The following is a 25,923-nucleotide window of genomic DNA, read 5'->3' as shown; positions in this document are numbered from 1 at the left end:
ATATATATATATATATATATATATATATATATATATATGTAAAATCTCTGAGATTGTCTAGTCAGCAAGGGATTATAAAGTGATTCACCAGATAGATTATTTTCTTTTTGTCTTTGGATATACAATACCTAGTTTAATAATTTATTTAATTGAATTATCCAAAGTTACATGGGATTGTAAATAAATGATTTTATAATCAAAAGAAGATCCAGTACTTAAGTAAAGAAACCATTTTCATTATATAAGGAACATTGATATAATAGCAAAAATATATGCCTTTACTGGCCTTCCATTATGTCTTAATATATAACATTAATTTAATAAAAGCTTATTAAATATTTAAATTATTTATGGTATGAATCTTCTATGTTTTGCTGAACAGATGAAAATGATTTTTTCCTTATTTTCCATTTATTTAAATATTTCAATTTAAAAAAAGAAAAAAAATTACTCTGTATAGGATATGATACCAGATAGTGGGTTTAATAGTCTCTGTCCTCCACAAACTTATGCTCTACAGCATTATTATAAGAAAAATTCTTTGCAAATCTTAGAGCATTATATAAATGAGAGAGATGGAAAGGATGAATGATTAAGATGGCAGTTTGGACAAATTAATTTTTTTAAGTATACAGGAAGAAGTGAGAAAGACCTTTTAAGATACAGACATTTTCCAGAGTACTTTTGGAATATTGCCATATTGTAGCAATAGCATATTATCAACCACCATCTTCAAGGAGAAATCTGCTCTCTTTCTCTCTCTCTCTCTCTCTCTCTCTCTCTCTCTCTCTCTCTCTCTCTCTCTCTCTCCATCTGTCTCTCTCACTCATACATATACACACACACAATAATTTGTTATTTGATTACTTAACTTTGGCATAGTGGAATTTTTTGTTACAGTTTTATTCAGGTCTTACCTCTCAGAGAAATTGTATGTGTAGCCCTACACAAGTCACTTTGAGTTCTAAAGTGTCTTCAGATTTCACTCTGAGACTATAAATGTCAGGACTGATACTGATCTGTATTGGTAAAGGATATTTCATCAATAGGAGGTCCTGGTCTGGTCCAATTTCTCCCTCCCTTCTTTAAAAAACACAAAAACAAACAAAAACTAATCTTTTTTTTCAATATATGCATGCAATCTCAAAAAACTAACAAGCAAAAATCTTAATTTTTTTCCCAAAGTGAGTTAAAAGATAGTTCATATATACTGAAACATTTCTTCTATTTACTCCCTGTAAATTGCAAGAAGAGGAAAAGGGGATAAAAAGACTGAATTACACATTTTGCTTTCAATTCTTTTCTCAACAGCATATCTTCTTTTGGGGGGGGAGGGTTCAATACTGGATACCCTTAATAGTCTAAGTAATAGCAATATCATTTTTCCAGTTATCTCCAGTAAGTACAGATCTTGGAGTTGAGTTTCCTTTGACTCTTCCCTTTTTCCTGCATCCCATCAATTGGAAAGTTCCATTGGATTCTATTGTGTGAATACCTATACCCACTTCCTCTTTCCACTACCCCTTTTTCTAGCTCTTATTACCCATTATCTAGACTTCCATAATATTTTATCAACTGTTCTCATCTTTATTGTCTTCCCTATTTAAAATTTCCTATATATTTCTGATGGTTTATTGTTTAGAGCAACTTCCGCTGACCTGCTAAGTAAATTTCCCAAGGCATCTTCCTCTTTCTATTTAAACATTCCACGCTGATCTTTGGCACATACCTTTTTAGATGTTTAGAGGGAGGGATGGTCCCTTTCTAGTTCTGAACATTAATATTACACTTTGAATAGTATTACTTTGTTGTATATTTATGTATTGTTATAATTTTTATGTGTATACCTGTGGACAGGACAGAATGCGTGTGTGTTTGTTTGTGTGTGTGTGTGTGTGTGTGTGTGTGTGTGTGTGTGTGTGTTTTATATAGTCGAACTTCAGCACTATCACAGAGACTTTTTGAACATAAAATACATTTTTGCATTGTATGAATTTACATGAATTTGTTAACAAAATCACAGAATTTTGGGTTAGAAAGGACCTCAAAACTACCCCAAACTGTACATAATATCGAGTTCTTTCAACTATGTTATTGTCATCCATTCTTTGCTTAAAGAATTCTATTAATGAGGAACCCAGTAGTCCTTAAGTTAATGAGTAGCAGTAAAGACAGAAACAATTATTGAATCCAATACATTGTGCATATAGCTTCTATTAAGGTCCTACTCTAATGTCCCATCTTGCCAAAGGGGTCCACAGGGTTCTTGGAAATCTATGCTATTACAGCAGAAGATTTCAAATAGAAGAATCTAACTCAGGAGTGTGACAAGAAGTGGAGTGTAATTGAGAAAAATTTAACGAAGTATCCAGAACAAATTTGCATGTCCTGTTATCAGAAAGATTTCTGAATACTAAGTTTTTTATTATCTAGTATTCACCTTTATATTCTTGTATGCACAATTTGGAATCAAAAGCAATAGTTTACTTTTGACTAGTGACATCATTCCATTCTCAAAAGGTTTTTTCCATATAAAATGGAACATTTGGTTTTCACCAGTTTATTTAAGCGTCCATAATATAATGCTTTGACTGTTTGAAAAATAACCCATGGAATATGAACAGAACGGTAAAAGTAACATAATACTAACAATATGCTATATAAAAATTTATAGGAAATAGAATCTAGAAATTCAGACTTCTTTTCTTTTCAAGACACATACATACTAAGAATTTTAAAATTATTAGGCATCAACTAACTCAAATTAAATAAGATTTATGTGTTCTATTTCAATGTCTTTGCTTTGGACGTAGATAGGAACATAAATTCTTCCATGAATTTTTCATAGTTTTCTTCACTTCCAGATTCTGCCTAGGTGTGTGATTAGATATGTTGAAATCCATGAGTAAGACTCTCCTAGAGATATTTTCCTCCTGATTGGAAGAAAACCTATGAGAAAACCTATTCTCTCTTCTTGCACAATTTTGCAGACAGAAGATTGGATAGGTCATAAATAACATTGTACCTTTTTAAAATTCTTCCATTACTTATTTATTCTCCAAAGGCTATTACTATCCTTTATTTTGTTTCTTTAGGAAAAGTACTCTGAGACATTTTTATGGCTACACATTTCTTTACTATAATAAAATGCATCAAAAATCATTCTTTCAGTTCTGTTGAAGTTTGAGTCCATAGCTGATAGGGTGATAGATTTCTTTCCCTTTCTACTTATATTCAAATGTCAGCATACTAAAGCAAGAAATACAGCATACTAACAAACCAAATGGTTGAGGAGTTGATGCAGGCTGTCTGGGGAGCCAATTGATGCTATTTGGAAGAATCCTCCTCACTCTTAGTTCAAGATTCAAGGCTTAACAACTCTTGGTCAGTACTTAATTAACCAGTTACAATTCATCGTGGAAATCACTGATACACTCTGGTCAGGCCTACATATTACAGATATCCAAGGGACCCCCTCACTAGCCCACAAGCAGTGCTAGACCATCTTGAGGAGAACTGGAACACAGGTTTATTACTGGGTAATATTCAGAATGGGGTAAAATTCAGAATGGCCCTTCCCTTTTCTGATATGCTCATCATAGTCTGTCTCATTTGTAATTTGTAATCAAATATTCAGTCAACACAAATTTAATTAGTGCTTACATTGTAGCCAGGCGCTGTTCTGGGCTATAGAAATGTTAGGACAAAAATGAAGCAATCCCTTATTTGTAAGTATTAATATCTGGAATTTATACTTCTGTGTATGTACCACATTCCCCAAGAGAGTATAAATTCCTGGAGGGCAGGGACTATATTTTAGTTTATTTTTTTTTATCATTTCACATCACCTAGCACAGGGATCTGCATAATTTTTGGTTTTTTTTGTAGGAGGAACTCACCAGACCCTTGTGAAAATGAAGTGGAGGTCATGAATTATTGTTGTGACTTGCAGGTGAACTGGATTCAAGAGAGGCAGAACTGAGTAATGTCACCAGTCTCATTCATTCCTCCAGAGTCATCTGGGACCAGTGACATAAATCAGGAAGACTGGAAGTGGCCTGGAATGGATGTTTAAATCTGAGGGAATACAGGCTGATAGACAGAGTACCCGAAGACTTATGGAAAGAAGTTCACAATATTATACAGAAGGCAGCAACAATAATAATGACAACAACTACACATACTCCGAAGGAAAAGAACAAGAAAGTAAAATGATTGTCTGTCGAGGTTTTACAAATACCTAAGGCAAACAGCAAAATGAAAGGTAAAAGAGAAAGGAAAAGAGAGATTCAATGAAAAATAGAATTTAAGACAACAGTAAAGAGAGATAAACAAAGATATTCTTGCCTAAGCAATGCAAAGAAATAGAAGAAAACAACAAAATTAGAAGTACAAGAAATCTCTTCCTGAAAATTAGAGTTAACAAAGGAGCATTTCATGAAAAAATGGATATGGCAAAACAAAAAAAAAATTGGAGGGAGTTAACAGAAGCAGAAGAGATAAAAAGAACACCTGAAGGAATCATGCAAGAAAGATCTTCACATCACCAATAAAACTGATTGTTCATTGCTCTAAAACCAGCTATCCTGGAGAATGAAGTCAAATGGGATTTAAGAAACATTGTGAGCAATAGGGTTCATTCAGGAGACAAAATTCCAACTGAGCTATTTAAAATCCTAGAGAAAATGCTGTTAAAGTGTCACACAGTATGCCAGCAAATTTGGATTAGATATGATCAAATTATAACTGAAGTCTAAAGAAGGACAATGCAAGGGAATGTTCAGATTACTGAACAATTGAATTGGTTTCACATGCCAACAAAGTTATGCTTAAGATTCTGTAAGATAAAGCCAAGAATTACTAGAAGAGTAGGCTGGTTTTCAAAGAGATAACAGAATGAGAGACCAAATTGCCAAGATTCTCTGAATTATGGAGAAAGCAAGGTAGTCCTGGAAAAACAACTACTTTTGCTTCATTGATTACATTACAGTCTTTGAATGTGTGGATCACAGCAAAGTGTGACAAGTCTTCGGGGAGATGGAATTTTCTCCTGAGGAGCCCATATGTGGGTCAAGAAGCAACTATTAGAACCAAATATGGAGCAAATGATTTGGTTTGAGATTGGGAAAGGACTATGACAAGGCTGTATATTGTCATGATATTAATTTAAGTTATATACAGAGTTTATCATGAAAAATGTTTACAACTAAAATAAGATCAAAGTGGATACAGGATTTAGAAATAAAAGATACTATTATGAGCAAACTACGAGAACAAGGAATAGTTTACCTGTCAGATCTATGGAAAGAGAAGCAATTTATGACCAAGGAAGAGATGGAGAACATCATTAAAAACAAACTAGATAATTTTGATTACATTAAGTTAAAAAAACTTTTGCACAGACAAAAACTCTGTAACCAAGAGTAAAGAAATGTAGTAAATTGGGAAACAATTTTCACAACTAGTATTTCTGACAAAGGACTCATTTCTAAAATATATAGAGAACTGAGTCAAATTTATAAAAAAAAAGTCATTCCCCAATTGACAAATGGTCAAAGGATATGCAGAGGCAATTTATAGATGAGAAAATCAAAGCAATCCATAGTCATACAAAAAATTGCTCTAAATCATTACTTATTAGAGAAATTCAAATTAAAGCATCTCTGAGGTATCACCTCACACCTCTCAGACTGGCCAATATGACCAGAAAAGACAATGATCAGTGTTGGAAAGAATGTGGTAAATCTGGGACACTAATACATTGTTGGTGGAGGTGTGTACTCATCCAACCATTCGGGAGAATAATTTGGAATTATGCTCAAAGGGCAATAAAAATGTGCATACCCTTTGATCCAGCGATACCACTACTAGGGTCTATACCATGAAGAGATTATGAAAATGGGTAAAAATGTCACTTGGTCACTTGTACAAAAATATTCATAGCAGCCCTGTTTGTGGTGGCAAAGAATTGGAAATTGAGTGAATGTCCATCAATTGGAGAATGTTTGAACAAATTGTGGCATATGTAGGCTATGAAATACTACTATTCTATTAGAAATCAGGAGGGATAGGATTCAGAGCAGCCTGGAAGGATTTGCATGAACTGATGCTGAGCGAGAGAAGTAGAACCAGAAGAACATTGTCTACTGTAACAGCAACATGGGGTTGATGATCAATCTTAATTTGACTTGCTTATTCCATCAGTGCAACAATCAGGGACAATTTGGGTGTATCAACGATGGCAATTATCATCTGTATTTTGAGAAATAATTGTGGAGTTTGAACAAAGACCAAAGACAATTACCTTTAATTTAAAAAATCATAACCTTATTATGTAATTTTGCTATTTCTTATATTTTATTTTTTTTACCTTAAGGATATGATGTCTCTCTCAATATATTCAGTTTAGATCAATGTATAGAATGGAAACAATTTAAAGACTAAATAAAAGACTGCCTTCTGTGGTGGGGGGGGCGAGATTAGGGGAAAAATTGTAAAATTCAAAAATAAATAAATATATAACAAAACTAAATATGTTGGACTGGATTAACAAAAACCTGGAATTATATCCAAATGATATCACTTTCATAGTAGAAAGTGTAAAGGAATTTTGAAGCCTCTTGATGAAAGAGAAAAGCATAAATGTTGAATTGAAACTTAACATCAAAAATCTAAAATCTTGGCTCCTGGCCTCCTCACTTTTTTGGCAAATAGAGGGAAAGGAAATGGAAGCAGTGTCAGATTTTATAATCTTGGGCTCAAATATCACTGAAGATGGTGACCATAAATATGAAATTAAAAGACACTTGCTCCCTGGAAGAAAAGCTGTGACAAATCTATACAGCATAATAAAATACAAAGATCACCTTGCCAACAAAGGTCAATTTTTTCAAAGCTACAATTTTTCTTTCAGTAACAAAGTATAGCCATAAGATTTGGATTATCAAGAAAACTGAGAACAATAGAATTGATGCTTTTGAATTACGGTGCCAGAGAAGACTTTTGAGAGTCCCTTTGACAACGAGGAGATCAAATCAGTCAATACTTAAAAAACATTAATTTGAGCTATTACTGAGATTGAATCTTAAATACTTTGACCATATAATGAGATATTGGAACTCATGGGAAAAAATCCTGAGGTTGGAAGAGACAAAAGAAAAAGGGAGTGGCAGAGGATGACACTGATAGACTATGTCATAGAAACAACGAACATGAGCTTGGACAGACTTTGGTAGATAGTGGAGGATGGAAGGACCTGGAGTTTTATCATCCATGGGATCATGAAGAATTAGATATGATTGAGCAACTATAAGAAGGCTCTGTATGATCTTAACAACCCAGAGAACCCTTGGTATAGATATCCCTTTCATTTAGATAGACTGGCAACCCAGCAATAGCTTCTAGTCTTATTGAGGTTCCTGGACTAGTAAAAGATGAAATACAGGTGTTGTCCACATTAAGGCCAGTCTCCATCCACTATACTTTAATGCCTCTCTCCGTAGATACATAATTGTTGTTGAACAAATACAAGAAAGCATGAATGAATGAATAAATCAGTGAATGAAGGACAGGCAGGATTTAGTTCTGAAATTCAGATATTTCTAATAACAGTTCAACCATATGGAATGTTGAGGGTTTTTCAGCATGTCACAGTAGATAGATACAATGCTGACTTTAAAACCAAGAAGATCTGAATTCAAGTCCTCCTTTGAAATATTCTGCTTCATGTCCTGGGTAAATTATTCAATTTCTCAGTGCTCTATGAAACTTTCTTAAATTGTCCATGTCAATGAAATTACAGGTCCTGTTCCTATACCTATTACTTTTCAGCAACAGGCAATTTTTAAAACTTCCTCCAAATTAAGCCCATAAAACATGATTCTATTGACCTATATAGAGCTAGTCATAATCCCTGATTATTTTTCCTTAATGTTAAATTATGCAGATTGCATATACTGTCTGAATTGATGAGACAAATTTACACTCTTTACTTATTAGATATATAGATCTGACCAAGCTCCATACCTATATTAATATAGCCAGGCTAGTTAATGAAATGCATCTCTCCATACTATTTGCATTTGGTGCTGATTTTTATTGTTTGCTTTAATTTATTCAAACTGAAACAATAAAGTGGAAATAACTTCTCCCAAACCATGGGGTGCCCAGTAGCCTAAGAAGTAGAAAAAAGTAAGCCCTGATGCAGGTACAATAGGTAGGACTCCCCTCTTAGAATAGAAGGATCACTGGGGACACCAGATTCATTCCTAACTGTATGTATAGTCAGCAGAGGTTAGAAGATGGTTGAATCAGGGACTTGAAGAACAACCAGCAGTGATACTTGGAGTATATAAATATACAAATGAAGATCAAGCTGTTGGCTAACATCCAACTCAAAAAAAATCAAATGAATATAGTTCAAGGATGAAATGGAGGAGATCCAAGAGGTGACAGCTGCCAGATCAGACCATTTGACTAACTCAGTCTCCACTTGGCAACCCTGACTATTTGTACCAGGCGTAGATTGCCATTCCCTTCCCTTTCCCCTTTCTGTCTAATGTGTTGTGAGTTGGCTCTAATATGAAAGACAAAATAGTTCATCAAATAAAAAGATTTTGGTACCTAAATTGTCAATATAGCAAACTCTGAAATTTGTTTAGTAGTCAAAATAAATAAGTGACCAGGAACATTGTAGATATTCTGGGGGAAAAAAAAATCCCAACTCAATGAAGAATTTATTTAAGCCTTTATCTTACTTTTGGGAGAAGATTAAAGATATAAGTCATAGATGTAGTTAGAAAGGCTATAAACACATTATTGATATCTTCCTTCCTTCCTTCCTCCCTCCCACCTCCCTCCCTCCTTTCCTTCCTTCTTTCTTTTTTCTTTCTTCTCTCCCTTTTTCCCTTATTTCGTTCCTTTCTCTCTCCCTCCTTCCCCTTCTCCTTTCCTTTCTTCCCCTCTTTTCTTTCATCCTTCTCTCCCTTCTTTTCTCCTTCCTTCTCTTTCTTTTTTCTTTCTTCCCTCCCCTCTTCTCTTCTTTCCTTCCTTCCTCTCTCCTCTGTCCCCTTCTTCCTTCCTTTCTTCCTTCCTTCCTTCCTTCCTTCCTTCTTCCTTCCTTCCTTCCTTCCTCTCCTCCTCTCTTCTCTCTCTCTCTCTCTCTCTCTCTCTCTCTCTCTCTCTCTCTCTCTCTCTCTCTCCCTCCCTCCCTCCTTTTCTCTTTCTTTTCTTTTTCCTCTTTTTTAAAGGCAAATCACTCAACACTCTTTGCTGACAAATCCCCTCCAAAAATGGAGTCACAATCCCAATCTTATTTGAAAAGTAGAAGACAAAATGATTGCTCTGGAGGTGAAAGTTTGATTGTGGGTGAGGGGAAAGAGAATCAGGTTTAGAATAATTTCCTTAGAGAGAAACATAAAAGTAATGTATAAGGTAAGAATGCCAGTTGAGTAGCAAGATGGTTCCAACTGAAGTTATATTTTACAAATTTTAGAGGATGAAACTATCTCAATTTCCTGTCTTTCCCAGTGATGCTGAAAATGAATAGGAGATAAGAAATAGAAAAAATAAGGAAGAATTAAATAATAGGTGTTTCCAGGAATGGGAATTTTATTTGTAGATATATTTAAAAGCTATGACAATATGAAAGTGGGAGCAAAGTTTCCTTGGCTAGTATGTCTGTATGATAGGGTTGGCATTGGTGTTAGAAGTCCTAGCTACTGGGGAAGCTAGGTGGTACAGTGGATAGAGCACCAGCCCTGGAGTCAGGAAAACCTGAGTTCAAATTTGATCTCAGGCATGTAATAATTGCCTAGCTGTGTGACCTTAGGTAAGTCACTCTTAACCCCATTGCCTTAAATAAATAAAATTTAAAAAGGAACTCCTAACTATTGCGAGAGGCAGGACCTGAATTGCAGGTCGATTGTTCTATTTACCATGTCATGTTATGCTTCCTTAATTATTAATTAGTTCAACATTGACATGGGAGATTGTGGAGTGTGTTCGGTTTAATTCTGTAAACATTTTCAAGACTGGATATAGAGGAAAATCAAACCAGACTAGGAAAGAAAAGAGATACAAGTAAAAATAAGGGTAAGGGAACCAGGGCAGTGGTGACTGAAGCAGAACTTCAGTGAAAGAAAATAACAGAGTTTATCGTTGCCAGTATATGAAATATAATTTGGAAACTGGTTTTTGGTGTGCTTTTTTTTCCCATGGCATCCTTCCTTTATGTTATTAACTGGAATTTGAATCTAAGTTCTTCTATTTGCCAATATACAGCCTACATCTTCTCTAAATTTTTCATGATCTCAATAAATGCCAAATTCAGACGATTTTCATGACCACTCCAGATTTAGAACTGGAAGATATGTTGGAGGTAAAACCCAAACTCTTTTTGAGACACTCGAGAAAACTGGACCCCAAAGAGAAGTGTTTTGCTTAGGATGAGGCAGATAGTATGTGTATAGGGCAGGATTCAAATCCAGGTCTTCAGGGAATTCAAGTTTATCATTCTAACCACCATATCACACTGCCCCCTGAGTCACTGGTACTTACTATAATTAACCCTTGTATCCCCAAACTCAAGTTTACTCCTGTTCTAGATCTTTATACTATAACTTTAGAAATCCACTATTTTGAAGCTCTGAAAGGCTATCATTTAGGTCCTTTAAATTTTCACTACTCTTATATTCTCTGGTTTGGTATATTTTGGTTATTAAAAGCTGAATTAGAAATTCTTGGGCTCAACACCTGAGTGTACAGGAAATAAAAAGCATTCCCTCTCTTTTCTTTGATCTTGGTGGCCTAATGTGCTATTGAGGAAGTCACTGTCAAAAAAAATGCTCAGACCTTTTTCTAAGACATTTGTTCTTTTAAATCTCATATTTTAAATGGGATTAATTAATTAACTGACATCAAAATTAAAATATAAGGAGTTTTTTTTTTAAAAGCAAAAGTCTGTTGCTATGGAGATATTTGGTAAATTCAGTTTGCTATACTGGATAAAAAGTTGGCTTTGGAGTCAGAAAGACCTGATTTTAGAATCCACTTATATAGATATAAAGTTGTATGAACCTGGATAAGTTAAATAATTTCTCAATGCCTCAAGCTACTAAGGCAAATTACAGACAAGTATTGGTAAGAGGATTTCTACATCCGACATTTAGATCAATAGACAAATCATTAAAATGTTGGTAATAGAAATTCCATTCATCTATTGGCTATGTTATATGACCTGGTTGGGTAAATGGGGAACTTAGTAACTTTCTCTCCCCAAAGAATATTATAAACTTCTAAAGGACAGAGATCATGGCCTATAAAAACAATAGCTAGGGTTTATATTGCACTTCAAGGTTTACAAAACTCTTTACACCTAAAATTCATTGAAGGGAGACACCATACTGAGACACATAGTAAGGAGTTCACTACATATTTGGGAGCAGTTATTTGTTCCACTGTGTACTTTAATCTCACTGATCTCTTGCTCCTTAGACTCGGTTCACCTGCCTTTCTTTAATATTCAGGAAAAAGGCTATTTGCAATGAAGAACTTATTTCTGAAAGTACTGAAGAGATTAGCCCGAAACGTGTTTCTAGTTTTCTATTTTCATTTGTCTGCTACTGGCATAATGCAATGGGCTTTTGATTTGGAGTCAAAGCATATGGGTTCAAATCTTAATTCTCACTAATTTAGGTTAGGCACTCGACTCCCCTCTTTGTATGTGTGTATGAAGTAAGGTTGGCCTAGATGATCTTAAGTCTTTCCCACTTACTGATTCACCCTGTGGTATGGTGGAAAGGATGCTAATTGTGGAGTCACAGGAGATAGCTTTGAATTTTGCTTCTAGGGTCTGTATATTTTATGTAGTTAACTTCCACGTACCTCATTTTCTTGCCTAGAAAATGAAGGATGAAATGACTAGGTTGCAACTCTAGTCCCTTCTAGCTCTAGCCTTTTGATCACATGAAACCTGTGAACTGCTTCCCAATTTGAGACAAATTTGCTGATCTGAACTATTATTTTTTCTAGACTTTCCTTTATTTGTCCTCTCTTCCAACTTACTTTAAGAAGGTAGGAAATTAAGACAGTAATTTCAAGTCATGTGGTAATGGATATATTCCTTTTATGTTTCTTTCATCATATAAGTAGATAAATGCAACTGAGCATATAAATGTCCATCTCTTAACCTTTAGTGTTTCTTTTGCTTTTGAAAAAAATAACCTTTTCTAATAAATTCTGATTAAAATTGCATATCCTTTACTCTTCTTTCTCTAACTGTATCTTGCACTTAAGGGCAACTCAGTATCTCAGTGGCTAGAGTACTGACTTTGGATAGGAGTTTGAATCCAACCCCACTTGACTAGCTGTGTGACCTTGGGCAAGTCACTTGACCCTGGTTGTCTCACTTCCAGGGTCATCTCCAATCATCTTCATTCATTTCTGGTCACTGGATCCAGATTGCTCTGGAGGCCAAATTGAGGCTGATGATTTAACATAGCCCTGCTTTCCTCACTCAAATTCCATTCAGTTTCTTGTCATGGCATCACCTCCCCTCATGTTATGGTCTTCATTGAAAATGAGGGACAAACAATATCACCATTATCATCCCCCACATACCTCTTCTTTCAAGGACAAACATCATCATCATCATCATCATCACATACTTCTTCCTTTACATAGAAAGGGAAAGATGGGGCAGTTAGCTGGCAAAGTGGATAAAGCTCAGAAGTCAGGAAGACTTGATACCATTCTAGTCTTAGGAAATATCTGTGTGATCTTGCGCAATGCTCTTACCTGCAAAAAACAGAAAAAGGAAGTCTTTATGCAGTCAAATCTCATAAGATATTATCAATTTAGTTTAGTGATTTAACCAGATTTATAGTTATCACATGCACCAAACAATCTGCACAAGGAGCTGTATAAATTAACTGTTAGAATATTATAGACCTGAAGTCAGGAAAAAGTTTCCAACTGCCTCAGAAACCTATAGAATTTTATTAACAAAAATCATTTTCACTTATCATCTAAAAAATGGAAATCATAATAATACTCTCCTTAAGGGACTATGGTGAAAAGTGCTGCTCAGACTTTACCATACTCTATAAAATAAGCTTCTTGCTATTAATGAATGCAGTTGTTTGGGTATGTATTTATTTTAAGTCACAAATCAGTCCTTCTTAATTTGAGAAGTTGTTATGCAAATTGAAATCCTGTTGAAGAACAGGATGTCAAATAACCTGGGCCTTCTCAGGAATCAAGAATTGTTCTTCAGAAGCAAGTGCCTCTTTTTAGCTGGTGACAAAGTATAAATGGGCATTCTACAGTCCCCACAACTTCCCTCTACAGTGATTCCCATCAATGTATAATTAAAAGTGGATTTCCTTTTCCTTGTTTGGTTGGGGTTGGGGGGAGGGACTGGCAAACCTGAGGGATGGAAAGTGAACAAAGAGAACTTTCTTCCAGAGTCTTCCTGCAAACAGTTTATCAGTTACAATTCTTAGAGGTCGAATAGCTGGGCCATTCTAAAGGAGTTCTGGGAAAAAAAAAAAGAGGGAGAGAAAGTCAAGCGGGGGTCCCTGGAAAAAAAATTCAAACTGCCTGCCAACTAAGGGAAAGAAAGAAAAAGGCAGGAAAAACCCCTCTCTTTTGTTGGAAAAGGAACTAATGAAGCTGCTGTTAGAACTGGCCACAATGACCCAACAGGGCTGTGCACCCACACCCATTGTGAACACGCCAGTCACTCCCAGGAATGGGAAAAGGAAACACTGTGGATGAAAGGAGCTGGCGGGGGCTGATGCTTTCCCAGTTTCACTTGGGGGAATCTGGTTGCTGGCATCCATCATTCTGTGCCAACTACCTCAAGTTAGAGTAAAACATGTAAGATTGTCTACTTCTATCTTCCAGAAAAGATGGACTGGTGGGGGGTAAAATCCCATTGTCATTATAAATTGCTAATTAAATAATTATCAATTAGATGGGCAGACAGAACTAATTCCAATGCATTCCTTAGAGAGCTGTCAGTAAAGAAAAACAGTAATTTTGATTTTTTTTCCCCCTTACACTCTTCTTGCCTTGAGGCTCTAAATAGAGATGATATATGTACACCCTACAATGCTTTCTTCTCAACACATATTGTATGTTAATGCATAAAGACAAATGTAGAACTTGAGAAATACGTGGAAATCTTAGGAGTTTTTTCCCCTACATAAATGGCCTTAATTCTGCCAAGGTAATTGGATATTAGGGTCAGTTTCCAAAAGGATAGATCAGCTATTTTTCAAGTTCAATTAAATAAAACTCAGTTTTCTAAAATGTTAATTTTGCATCTGTTCTGCATAGTTATTCCCATTACATTCTTCTTATTGGAGAATAAGTAATGCTAAATTTAGAAACCCAATGTTATCATTTTTATGATCAAATATACCAGAACAGGTACACACTGGATTATTGTGAACATTATCCTTTGCTTTTAAAAAAAATACTTTGGCATCAAATCTGGCATCAGATATTGTTACCTAGCTGTATGACCTTGGGCAAGTCATTTAGCCTCATTGCTTTGCAAAAACATAAATAAAAAGTAAAAAAGTAAAAATAGAAATACTTTGGCAGACAATTTGAAAAAAATTTAGTGAAATTTTTGATGATTTAAGATTAATCAAAACTCTCAAAGAAACTTTTGTCATGAGCATGAGAGTTTGTAAATCAAAAAGAAGCTTTCTGATTCAGGTAACTTTCTGATAAATATTTGTTGAATTGAATTGAATTTGCTTGAGTTGAGATGAGTTAAATTGATTCAAAAGGGATCTTTCTTGATAGATATTAGACTACCAGATTCATTCATTGAGGAAACATATTGCTTTTTTTTACACAAGCAAAAAAAATTATAGAAGTTCCAGTACTAATCTGAAATGAGGAGGACATATTATTAAGAAAGATGAAAAAGGAATTCCAAAGCCAATCACATTAAAATATAGATATCTTGGTTATCCCTTTGTAGATTGGTTCTGACTTTTGTCAATTGTTTGGAAGCTTTACAATCTCATTGTTGCCTTCTTTGTTAAGCAGAAATTTGTTAGATTCTTTCAGTAACGAAAATGATGCTGGGATGTTCAAGTTTAACTTTTGAATCACTTCTTTTCCCACGTCATTTAATACTTTATGATAAAATGAACTAATGTTCATTATCATATAGAGTTAATTATGTTGTAGCATATTACGATTGTTTCTTCCAATGCTCCCATAATCCTTATCAATAGAATCTACTTTTGAGAACATAGAATCAATTGGTTGCTCAGAAACTTTAGGGAGGTTCATCTTGGGCTTGGTCCTTAATTTGATTTACTTTAAGGAATACTTAATGGTTAAAGGTCCTCACTGTGTTGTATTATTGAATTCTTGTTCAGGATTCAGGATTGATCCACTTCTGCCTTTCAGCAGGGAGTAGATTTCCAGTGTGGCACAGCATGATTTCAAATCAATAAGGTTAATAGATGTAGAGGCCACACAGTTAGAGGTGATGTGGCTGGCATTTCTGATGCCAATGAGGAAAATTTCTGATGACGAGATGTCACTTTTGTGCTGGCAACAATGTCTCTCAACACACTGTGTATACTTGGTTAGTAGACTATAGGACCATAAATGCCCTATTAATCTAAATTAACTTTACAGGAATTATTTTAAATTATCTTGGGGGGGGTTTCCTCCATATTTTTGGTCTCTATGATTTCTGAAATGCCAATAGTTCTATTGTTGTAGCCAAATGACAATACTCAGTGTGAACTTTCATTGTATATTTTGAAACACTCAACAAGTCTTATAATTCCATGGAATGTCAGTTCCCTTGAATACGAAATACTTTTAAAAAATCCATTTTTAGAATTTAAACTATGCATACTAGACATTGAGTTTATAAATCCTGTAATCAGAAAGAAGTAGGAAGTCAAGGTACATTTTTTTTTTTTTACTGTATGCTATATTTATACTGCTGTAGCGAATCAAATACAAAATATTTGTTAAAGGAAGAATGAAAGTGCCATTTTCTTCTTGTTGCATTCTAATTTGCTAAGTCTGTTTTCTAGGGTGGGAAGCCTGCTAATAATCCCTTCTGGAACTCAACAAAATAGACAATTCCAGGCAATCTACAGTGAGTGAAATCAACTGATTCCACTGCTAACACTAAAACTCTTTCCTTCTTTCTTTTCTTCCTTCCCTCCTTTTCCTCTTTTCTTCCTTCCTTTCCTTTCTCCCTTCCCTTCCTTTTCCTTTCCCCCTCTTTTCTTCCCTTCCATTTTCTTCCTTTTCCTTCCTTCCTTCTTTTTTCCCCCTTCCTCATTTTCTTCTTTCCTTTTTTTCCCTTTCCCTTTTTGAAGTGAACCTATGTTTGGAGATTTTCCACATCTATAAAAAGATGAAAAGGTATATCATTTCATTATAAGATGCATTTAACTATTATCCAAATGAAAGGCAGTTGGAGAGTCATTACATAATTCATTGATTGATCTGTTTGATCTCTTCCTCCTCCTCCTTATCTTATGAAAAGGAAAAAAAAATCCCAAAAAGAAGAAAGGAAGAAAGTTTACTGAAAATTTCTCTGCTCACTATGTGTCATCCTTCTCCCACCTAGACTTTCAGTTTTGTGTTGACTTTACTGTACTTTAAAGCACAAATTAATAATTACTTCCCTTGGAAACATCAGCTAATAATTATTGTGCTGTTTAGACAAATTTTGGCCAGAGGAAAAAGAACAGGCGTTAGAGAAGTGATGCAGCAGCAGATTGAATTATGGTATTCTTTAAATTCTGACAGGCTCATTAAACATGTTAAATAGTGGAACATATTAACCTAACTTCAAAATGCTTAAGGACTATAGAGGCTGGATTTTTTAAAAATGCACTGGATCTCTGTTAATTGAGTTGCAATCAGTATTGATCATTAGCCATTTCTTTTATGAACTTGATGAGGCTGTTGATGATGATGATAATGTTGGTGATGGTGGTGGTGATGATGATGATGATGATGATGATGATGATGATAATGATTCAGTTTGCCCACAGAAAGGAGGGAAATGGGTTCCAATAATTTCATGATAATCTCTTTTCAGGGTAAATAAACCCCGGTTTATATAATGTGGTTACTACAAGATTTGGACCAAGTTTAGGAAAGCACTCTGCTTAGCACAAAAACAGAGATCATTTTCCCCCTAATCTGCTTTGTCCATTTTTTTTTTTTATCAAGTTTCCTTGAAATTAAACATATTTACTCAGGGGAAAATATCTAAAATAACTATAATAAAATTAAAGTTAAAAAATCCACGTTATTTTTTCTCTTAGTTTTCCCTCAGGAAAGCAGTTCTTTTGCCAGTTACACATTCAAAAAAAATCATGTCTAATTTGAATAAATTAACATATTTTGTGTCAAAAATTAATTCTGAGGCAGGAACAAAAAAAATAAGGGAGCCATTTAAGTTGCGTATTTTACAAGAAAAAAAACGACTCAGCATTGTCTGGGTCTGTGACAGCTTTGCTAATTTGATGGTCTTTGATGTTAATTTAGGGTTGGCTTTAATTTCAAAACATATTTTTCACTTAAGGGAAACAAAAGAAACTTTCTCCTAGCATCCCCAGTTTGTGATCTCAGAATGTTTTGGCTCCTCCAATGTGAGAACGTGATTGTTTTTATTTCCAAGAAGAGATAATAACACTGGAGCAATAAAAAAGAGTCAAGGCAGCTTGCAGAGCACCGGAAGTTCACAGCCAGAGACTTAATTTCTCAGACAATGTACTGTGCAATGGGCCCATTAACATAGATGAATAGGCTCTTTAAAGGTTTTTTTTTTCTTCTTCCAGATATGCAGCTGCCTCTGAATGGTGATATGTTAATAAGGCACTCACTCGCCTATTCTTCAGGTAGTCTGGCTTTCTCTACCTAGGTAATCTCCATATAGGAAAAGCTATTAGAGGGCTGTATCTTATACCACACCTTCAATTATATTAACACCTGCTCAGATAATCCAGGCAAGGTAAACTAGTAGGGGGCCCATGGCCTTAGTCCACCCCTTTCTCCCCTCAAAGTCACATCTGAGTTTTTTTTTTTTTAAGGGGAAAAATAGTAAAGTCACTTTTATTACACATCAGTGGGAGCATTCTGAAAAAAAGCTTCCATGCCTAGGAAATTGTTATTTCTTCAAACAACTGACAGCCTGCAGAGGAAACTCTAATGGAAATTCAGCTCCTGCATTGTTATGCATTGCCCTCATGTAGATACAGGGGGGTGGATTAAGTTGCTTCCAAAGGGTCTATTGTGTACAGCATTAATTTGCAGGGCTCTGGATATTGGAGTTTGAAGGTTTTACAACCTTAGTGTTTACTTAGATGGTCTCCATTGTAGGTTTGTTTATTTGCCTCCATTGGCTCTTATTTCCCAGGAAATGTTACATTTATCTTTATTAACAGCAAATCTGGTGCTAGAAGTCAGAAGGCAAGAAATAATTACAAACTCCCTCCCATTTATTAATTTTAGAGTCTTAGAGTCTCTGTCCTTCTGTGTCACTATTTGTTTGAAAACTGCTAGTTGGGTGAAATATTAGACAAAAAAAAAATCTCTTTCACAAGAAAACGTTTATGCAATACCTTGAAAATATATATTGAAATTAGTGTTGAATTATATTCTTCAGAAAAGTTGTAACTTTAGGCGAAATTCACAAAATTGTCCCGTTGTTTTCAATATACCATGATTATAAAGTTATTATTCCAAGCAAAAAGAAATCTATTTCTTGATTCGAAATGAGAAAATTTGCTAAACAAATGGTCGATCCTTTCAAAAAAAATGATTAAAATAATTGTTTGGAATTGTGAGGATCATAGCTTAAATGTCAATAACTTCCCTTCTTGAAGTTGCCTATTTTTCTAAGTGGATTCTTACTTTTAATACATTAAATCCTGTGTGTGCTATTTTACTTTGAGACAATCTGGGAAAGACTGATTTTTCCAATTCAAAAGAATAAACTTTCATCTAAGAAAGTTCATTTTGTTTGGCTTCTTTTCCCACTGGATCTTGAAGGTGATAGCTAAACATGCATTAAAATACATTACAAATTCAATCAAACCACATCCCCCCAAAAAGTGTTCAATGGAACTAACTCTGATCTTAATTTGAATTTAGAGGCCCAATTGAATAAAGTACATTATGCTTGAACAATTTCAATTCCTCCTCACTTGCAAGCTTTGTTTGAGAAAGGAAACCAACAACAGGCTACAGGTTAGACTCCAATGTAAGTAAATATTCTTGTTTTGAACAACTTCCTGTTCATTTTGAGGACTTGGTCAATATTTTGGACCTCTCAAAATATTTTAAAATATAAGCATCACTGAAAGTGAATTTGGTGGTATTGTGGGTTGATAGACTTTGATATGGAGACAGAAGCCAGAGTGAAATCAAAATGTTTGGTTTCTCATTTCTGGTTGTGCTACTGACTAGCTAGATGAACTTGTCCTCTTAGAGACTCAGTTTACTAATTTATTTTTTAAAAATGAGTGTTTTGGATAAGTTGATCACTAAAGTTACTAATAACTTTAACATTTTATGAATCTATCCCACAGCATTGATCTGACCCTTACTGGTTTCAAAGGGCATTTCCGAGCTAAGAGAAATTCCTAGACAAAAACATTATCATATATAACTGGATAATTTTTATAAGCTCTGAATCAAGGAAATATAAATTGATGGAGAAATGTTCATACTGCTTATAATTAATCTCAAATAATTTTTTTCTTTTAAGTCCTAGATTTCTTTTGCAACAAAGGAAACTCAATATTCAGAAAATTAGCTCTGATAGAATACAGTGAGAGATTCCAGTCTCCCCAGAATCATCCCATTTCACTTTGGAGCAGTTCTAATTGTTAACAAGCTTTTTTTTTTTTTTAATGTCAGGGTCAAATATGGTTCTTTCAGACTTCTATCCACTGCTACTAGTTCTTCCCTCTGGGTCCAAGAAGAATACTTTCATATGACAGTACTAACAAAATCTTGTTAGCTGAGAACAAACCTCACAAAGAGAAATAATTTAGAAAAAAAGTTTATTAATCATCCGACAGAGGAAAGAGTTAAAAGAGGGGGTGCCACTATCTCCCACTCCTGTGTCTGTAAGTTGCATATTGTATAAAATTCAATCAAAGGAACAATTGGTTAGTATGGAGACAATTTCCATATAAGACTTGTAGGTTGCTTAGTGTACATAAAGAGAAGAAAACACATATTCCTTATATCAGTCTTTGATATGAGTATGTTTCTTGTCAGCATAATTTTACTTCCTGAGTTAAACTTTTCTCTGGTCTCTAAGCAACAGGTCTGATTTCTCAGCCAGACAGTGCTATTTTACTTTTAGACAATCTGAGGAAGACTAATTTTTTTCCAATGCAAAAGAATAAACTTTCATCTAATGATGCTATAGTTTCCTGAAAATCCCTCACATTTCTTCTTCAGGCAAATTCATATCTTCAATTTTCCTCAGCTAGTAATCATATAATATGAACTCAAGGTCCTTTACCACAATACTTGCTATCTTCTGGGTGCTTTCCAGGTTATCAATGTCCTTCCTAAACTGCCTTATCTGACCAAGATGGAATATAGAGATACTATTGCTTCCTTATTTATGGAAGTCAAGCCTCATTAAATTCCAAGATCACTTTTGATTTTTGACTGCCATGATTCATCTCCCAGTTAAATTACCAAGCTCTTATCTAACCATGCCTTTTTTATCTCATACTTGCAAATTTGATTTTTTTTGAACCCAAGTGCAGTTTTAGTTGAATTTTCTTTTAGATTGAGACCAATGTGATAGCCTGCCAATATCTTCTTGGATCCTCGTTCTATCATCATTTGTTAGCAGTCCACTCTCTGATTGTGTCATTTGAAGATTTTAAGGGCCCACCATCCATGTCTTGACACAAATTGATTTTAAAAAATTAAACAGGACAGGGTCCCTGGAGAACTCAAAAAAGACTTTCTGCCAAATTGATATTTAATTTTAAATGACTATTCTATGGATTCAGGCATTCAACTAGTTCTAAAACCATAGAATTATGTCATCATATAAGACATATCTCTCCATATTTTTCTATAAGAATAGTATAAAGATTCTATAAAATTCTATGCCAAAGTCTGGATAAAACTATGCGCAGCATTTCCTAGATCATGAGAGAAATTATTTTCTATTATATTAATAACTTGTTATTAATTAGGATTCAGGCTTTTTTATTTGTTCATTCAGTCAGTCTCTGAGGGACATTGCTGATAGATGAGATTGCTCAAATCCTCCAGGAACCTTCTCATCTCTCTTGGTCAAGACCCCACTCAAGCAGAATAGTTTTCTTCTTTTTAGAGCATAAACAGAAAATCTAATCTAGGTGAATTTCTGTCCCAAATGAACTCATCCCATTATATTCCTGAAGTTTAGGGTAACCCAGTTCATGAAAGAAAAAGCCAACCAGAGTATTGAGTAGAAATAGATTCCTTTGTCCAGATTGTCGGAGGAGTCTCATGATCAAACCATGTTCTCCACCTGAGTTGCTTTTAGCTAACCTCCTCCTTTGAAAGTCTATCACTTCATTAACTACTCATCAATCTGATTTGATTTTCACCTGTCAGGGACAGCCCGCTTTCCAAGAATATTTGAGCACTTAGGTATCTTCATGGTTTTGTCTTTGATTACCTAAAGAAACCATTGACCCATCACTTTACTAATTATCAATCAGCCTAATTAATAAATTGGTTATTAATTACCCATTTAATTCGATGCCTTGTGTTTTTCATTTGTCTCAAGCTACCGGATAGTAACTATGTCCATTGAGGAAGTAAATGTAGTCTAAAAGGTAATATTCTTCATGAAACTATGCTGACTCTTGGTTACTGCTGCCAGATATTAACTAAGTAGCTCTAATTGATTCCCTCTAGAAGTTGCTCAGGATTTAAAGTTAAGGTCACTGGTCCATAGTATTTAGACTTGTCTTTCATTTTTTGAAGATCAGGACATGAAATCCCTCTGGCAGCTTCCTTCTTTTTAATAGTGTTAATAGAGGCTTAGCAGTCATACTTGTCAGTTATTTCTGTCCTTGAGGATTGAATTCATTCATGTGGGCCAATGTCTTGAGTCTTCCAAAGGTGTTAGATGGTTTTTAACTTTCTTCTTTATGGTACTGGGTATCATTTCCCTGTTGGACATTTTGATCTTTCATTTTCAGGGCAAAGACCACACCCTTCTGTCAGAGAAACAGAACCTGATTCTGTCGATCTATGATTTGAAAATGGGGGAGCATGGTACTGTAGTACCTGCCTCAGAGGTTCCTTGGAACATTAAATGCTGGTAAAAATATTGGTAAAAGTCCTTTGCAAAGTTTAAAGTGACATTAAATGGATAGATGCTATTACTACACTCAATCTCACATAGCATTTTTGAAGCTTAGAAAATGGAAAAACAAGTATTCATTTCAAAATTTAGAGGAGAGACAGCTTGGATCATAAAAGTAAGGGGCTATCCTTGGAGGAAAGAATATCTGAGTTCAAGTGATCATACATTTAGATCAAACATTCCATTTTTATAATTTTTCATATTTATTGAATCATTTGAAGGTTTAGAGGTTGAATCCTCAAAACAACTTTGAGAGGACAGGAATGCCTGTTGGTCTCATTGGTCCCATTAATTTGATAAGTGAATTGAAAATTTAAGGTTCACTTACCTAGAACTGGCAACACCATCACCCAAGCCAAGCACCTTAACTCCATTTTCAAGCTTGTACCCTCTGTACTATCGACTTTATTGTTTCTAATAAATTTCATTTGCTGTCAAATGAATGGTACAAACACTAAATTATTTAATTTAGTGAAGGAATGTTCTCTATTACTGAATTATTCCTGGTCAAGTCCCAGGAGTTGAGATCTGAATAGAATCTGAAGGATTTGTAGGAAGCTTACAGAGAAAAGCAGAAGGGATGGGGAAGATAATTGTAGGTAGGGAAGGAAAAGTATCAAATAGGTAAAAGCCCTGAACTGCTATCACAGTCCCATAACTCAGAGGGTCTGCTTCTGATTTTTGGTAACATTATTAGATCCAGGGGAGTGGTGAAGTGTTGAATGAGGTAGTTTAGTTGCAGGCTGATTACAACCAATAGTGGTTGCCCAGATAAGCTTCATTCTCCATCTAAGTTGGGTAGGTCACTAAGCATAAAAATCAAGCTCAAATTCCTCTCAGTATAATTCAATAGATTTGTTAGGATATCTGCTTATCAAAGAGAGATTGCTTAGATGTACATACCTTTGTTGTGTTTGAAGGTGGCATGAAGGTGGACAAACCTGGGGATGGAAGGGACTTCAGAAAGTGTTTAATCTGCTTCCTACATTTCTCAGGTGCATCTCTGGACTCTGAAAGGGGAAATTTTGCCTTGGCTTGTCAGGAACTAAGCCTTCATACCAATGCCCAGGCATCTTCTGATTATGCTATCTGCACTTTGACCTTCTAAACTTCCTCACCAGAATCCTGGACTCAGGACCCTTGAAGGTAAATTTTGACTTCATCTTACCCATTTCCAAGTCCCAAACCATTCCTGAGCCAACTTTACCAAAGATCTTGGGCCAGACCATTCTGCCTTTCCTTTCCACGCATTTTTTCTTATTATTTTATCTCCATTAGAATTTCAGCTCTTTGATGACAAAGACTGTGTGGCTTGCTTGTTTTTTTTTTTTATTTGTAGTGTTTGGCCCAATGGTTGATATATAATAATATTTTTTTAGGTCTTTTTTTTTTGCAAGGCAAATGGGGGTTAAATGACTTGCCCAAGGCCACACAGCTAAGTAATTATTAAGTGTCTGAGGCCAGATTTGAACTCAGGTACTCCTGACTCCAGGGCTGGTGCTCTATCCACTGTACCACCTAGCCACCCAATCTATAATAATTATTAATAAGTGTTCTCTCCTCTCCAGTGGGGAAACTGAATCCCAGAGTGGTGAAGGAAATTGCCCTAAATGATAAGATAAAAGTAGTAGAACTGGAATTATGTCTGAGGTATTTTGTCTTCAAAGCCAATGCTTTTTTCTACTTTACTGTTGTGCTTCTGAAAAATGAGAAAGTAAAAAAGGAGAAAAAAAGGAAGAAAAGGAGAAAGAAAGAAAGAAAGAGAAAGAAAGAAAGAAAGAAAGAAAGAAAGAAAGAAAAAGAAAGAAAAGGAAAAACAAGGAAGGAAGGAAGGGAGAGTGGGAAAGGGAAGGAAAAAGAAATGGATAAAGGAGGGAAGGAAGGAGTGGGAAGAAGAGAAAGAAAGAAAAAAAATTATGAGTAATATAAATCCCAATTCTGACTGTGGGACCTAGGAAAATCACTTATCTTTCTGAAGTTCAGAAATTCATCTATAAAATAGAAAGGTTCCACTAGATTAGTGGAGTCAAATTCATGTAGAAATGGAGGCTCCCTATAGGCTTATTTTGACTTAGATAACCACATATTAGCATTATCTATGTTTTATTATATTTTTACTTATTTTGTTACACATTTCTCAATTATATTTGAATCTGCTTCAGGATCCATTTATGAGCATTTTAGATTTCATGGGCAGGGCACACATCTGTCACTTCCAGCCTCTATGAACTGTTAAGTCCCTTTCAACTCTAAATGTATAATCCTATGAAGAACACACCTCTGAACAGTTTTCCCCTTCTCTCTACTCAATAAACTCCAATGGCTACCTCAGGTATCAAATATAAAATTCTGTCTTTGCTTATTGCCTAACCTGGAAGGAACCTGTGAACTTCCCAAGGGCAGGGATTATTTTTCTTGCTCAGTATCCCCAGATGGCACAGAGCTGATAAAAAGCTAAGAAGCACAGTACTAAATTGCTGTGAGTTATGGTACATACCATTATTCAAAGTTACTGGGGGAGGCTGAGCTGGTGGATCACTTGAGCTCAGGAGATCTGATCAGCACAAGGGTAAACTGATTACCTAAACTTAATCCAGAGCCAATAAGTACCTAGGAAAAGGAGAAGAGGGTAACTAGCTTCCTAAGGAGGGACTAACCCACCCAATTTAAAAATAGAAAAAAGTCACAGTTCAAGTGCTAATTAATTGTGCGATCAGGTCCATGAGAGAGGTCAATGCACTTATAGGCTGGAGGAAAGTAGGGAGACTACTTCCCAAAACAATAATGATGATGATAATGACAGCAACAGGAAGAAGCATTTATGAGAGTCTGTTGACTGCTTGAAGATGTGTATGATTTAATTTAAGGATACATACCATATACAACCGAGTCTGCAGAATTCTAGAAGGCTCCAAATGAAACCAAAGACTTTAATGGTAATATTTGTATCTCTGATCTCACTAGAAAGACTAGGATGACTTAGGGATGGGCGCCAAGAATTTATCTGCTTGAGCAGCATCACTTATTAAATAATGGTGATGACAAGGAGTCTAACAGTTTCCAGACTTGAAAGAGAAATTATACCAGTAATTCCCATTTTCTCTTCTTTAGGAACAGATATAACATTATAGAGGATATGTATAAAAGGATGGACAAAGGCAGCTGTGACTAATCCAGAACCTAAAGCTGACTCTTGCAACTCTATAAACATTTTTGATCACTTATCTTTGGAACGACTCATATACAGTTCTAAAGCTGATGATGACACTTCTTTTTTAAAGGTTCCCAATGTATCATTTTATGTATGATTACAGAAAATTTCTATAGAATATCAGTTGAAATTTCTGTGCATATCATAATTATGTTTATTTCAATATATTTCAAATATATTTCAATATATTCAATATATATTCAGTATATGTCCTTATTTATCAGAATCCTTTTATGTGACCTTTATGATAAATGGAAAAATATTTTGCACTTTTATTTTATTTTGAAAAATTCCAAATGTATGCTCT

General features: G+C 34.9%; 1 long non-coding RNA gene across 1 annotated transcript; it reads left to right on the top strand.

Moving 5' to 3' along the window:
• The first annotated feature begins 13,792 nt into the window (after positions 1-13,792).
• Positions 13,793-22,354, top strand: LOC141491640 (uncharacterized). The gene is made up of 3 exons (XR_012469689.1): positions 13,793-13,878; positions 17,847-17,906; positions 22,239-22,354. It is a non-coding gene; the product is annotated as an uncharacterized LOC141491640 (long non-coding RNA).
• Positions 22,355-25,923: the final 3,569 nt, after the last annotated feature.

This window comes from Macrotis lagotis, chromosome 6 (genome assembly GCF_037893015.1).
Source record: "Macrotis lagotis isolate mMagLag1 chromosome 6, bilby.v1.9.chrom.fasta, whole genome shotgun sequence".
NCBI classification, from domain to species: domain Eukaryota; kingdom Metazoa; phylum Chordata; class Mammalia; order Peramelemorphia; family Peramelidae; genus Macrotis; species Macrotis lagotis.
The sequence above is the reverse complement of the archived record's forward strand: the minus strand, read 5'-3'. Positions and strand labels throughout refer to the sequence as shown.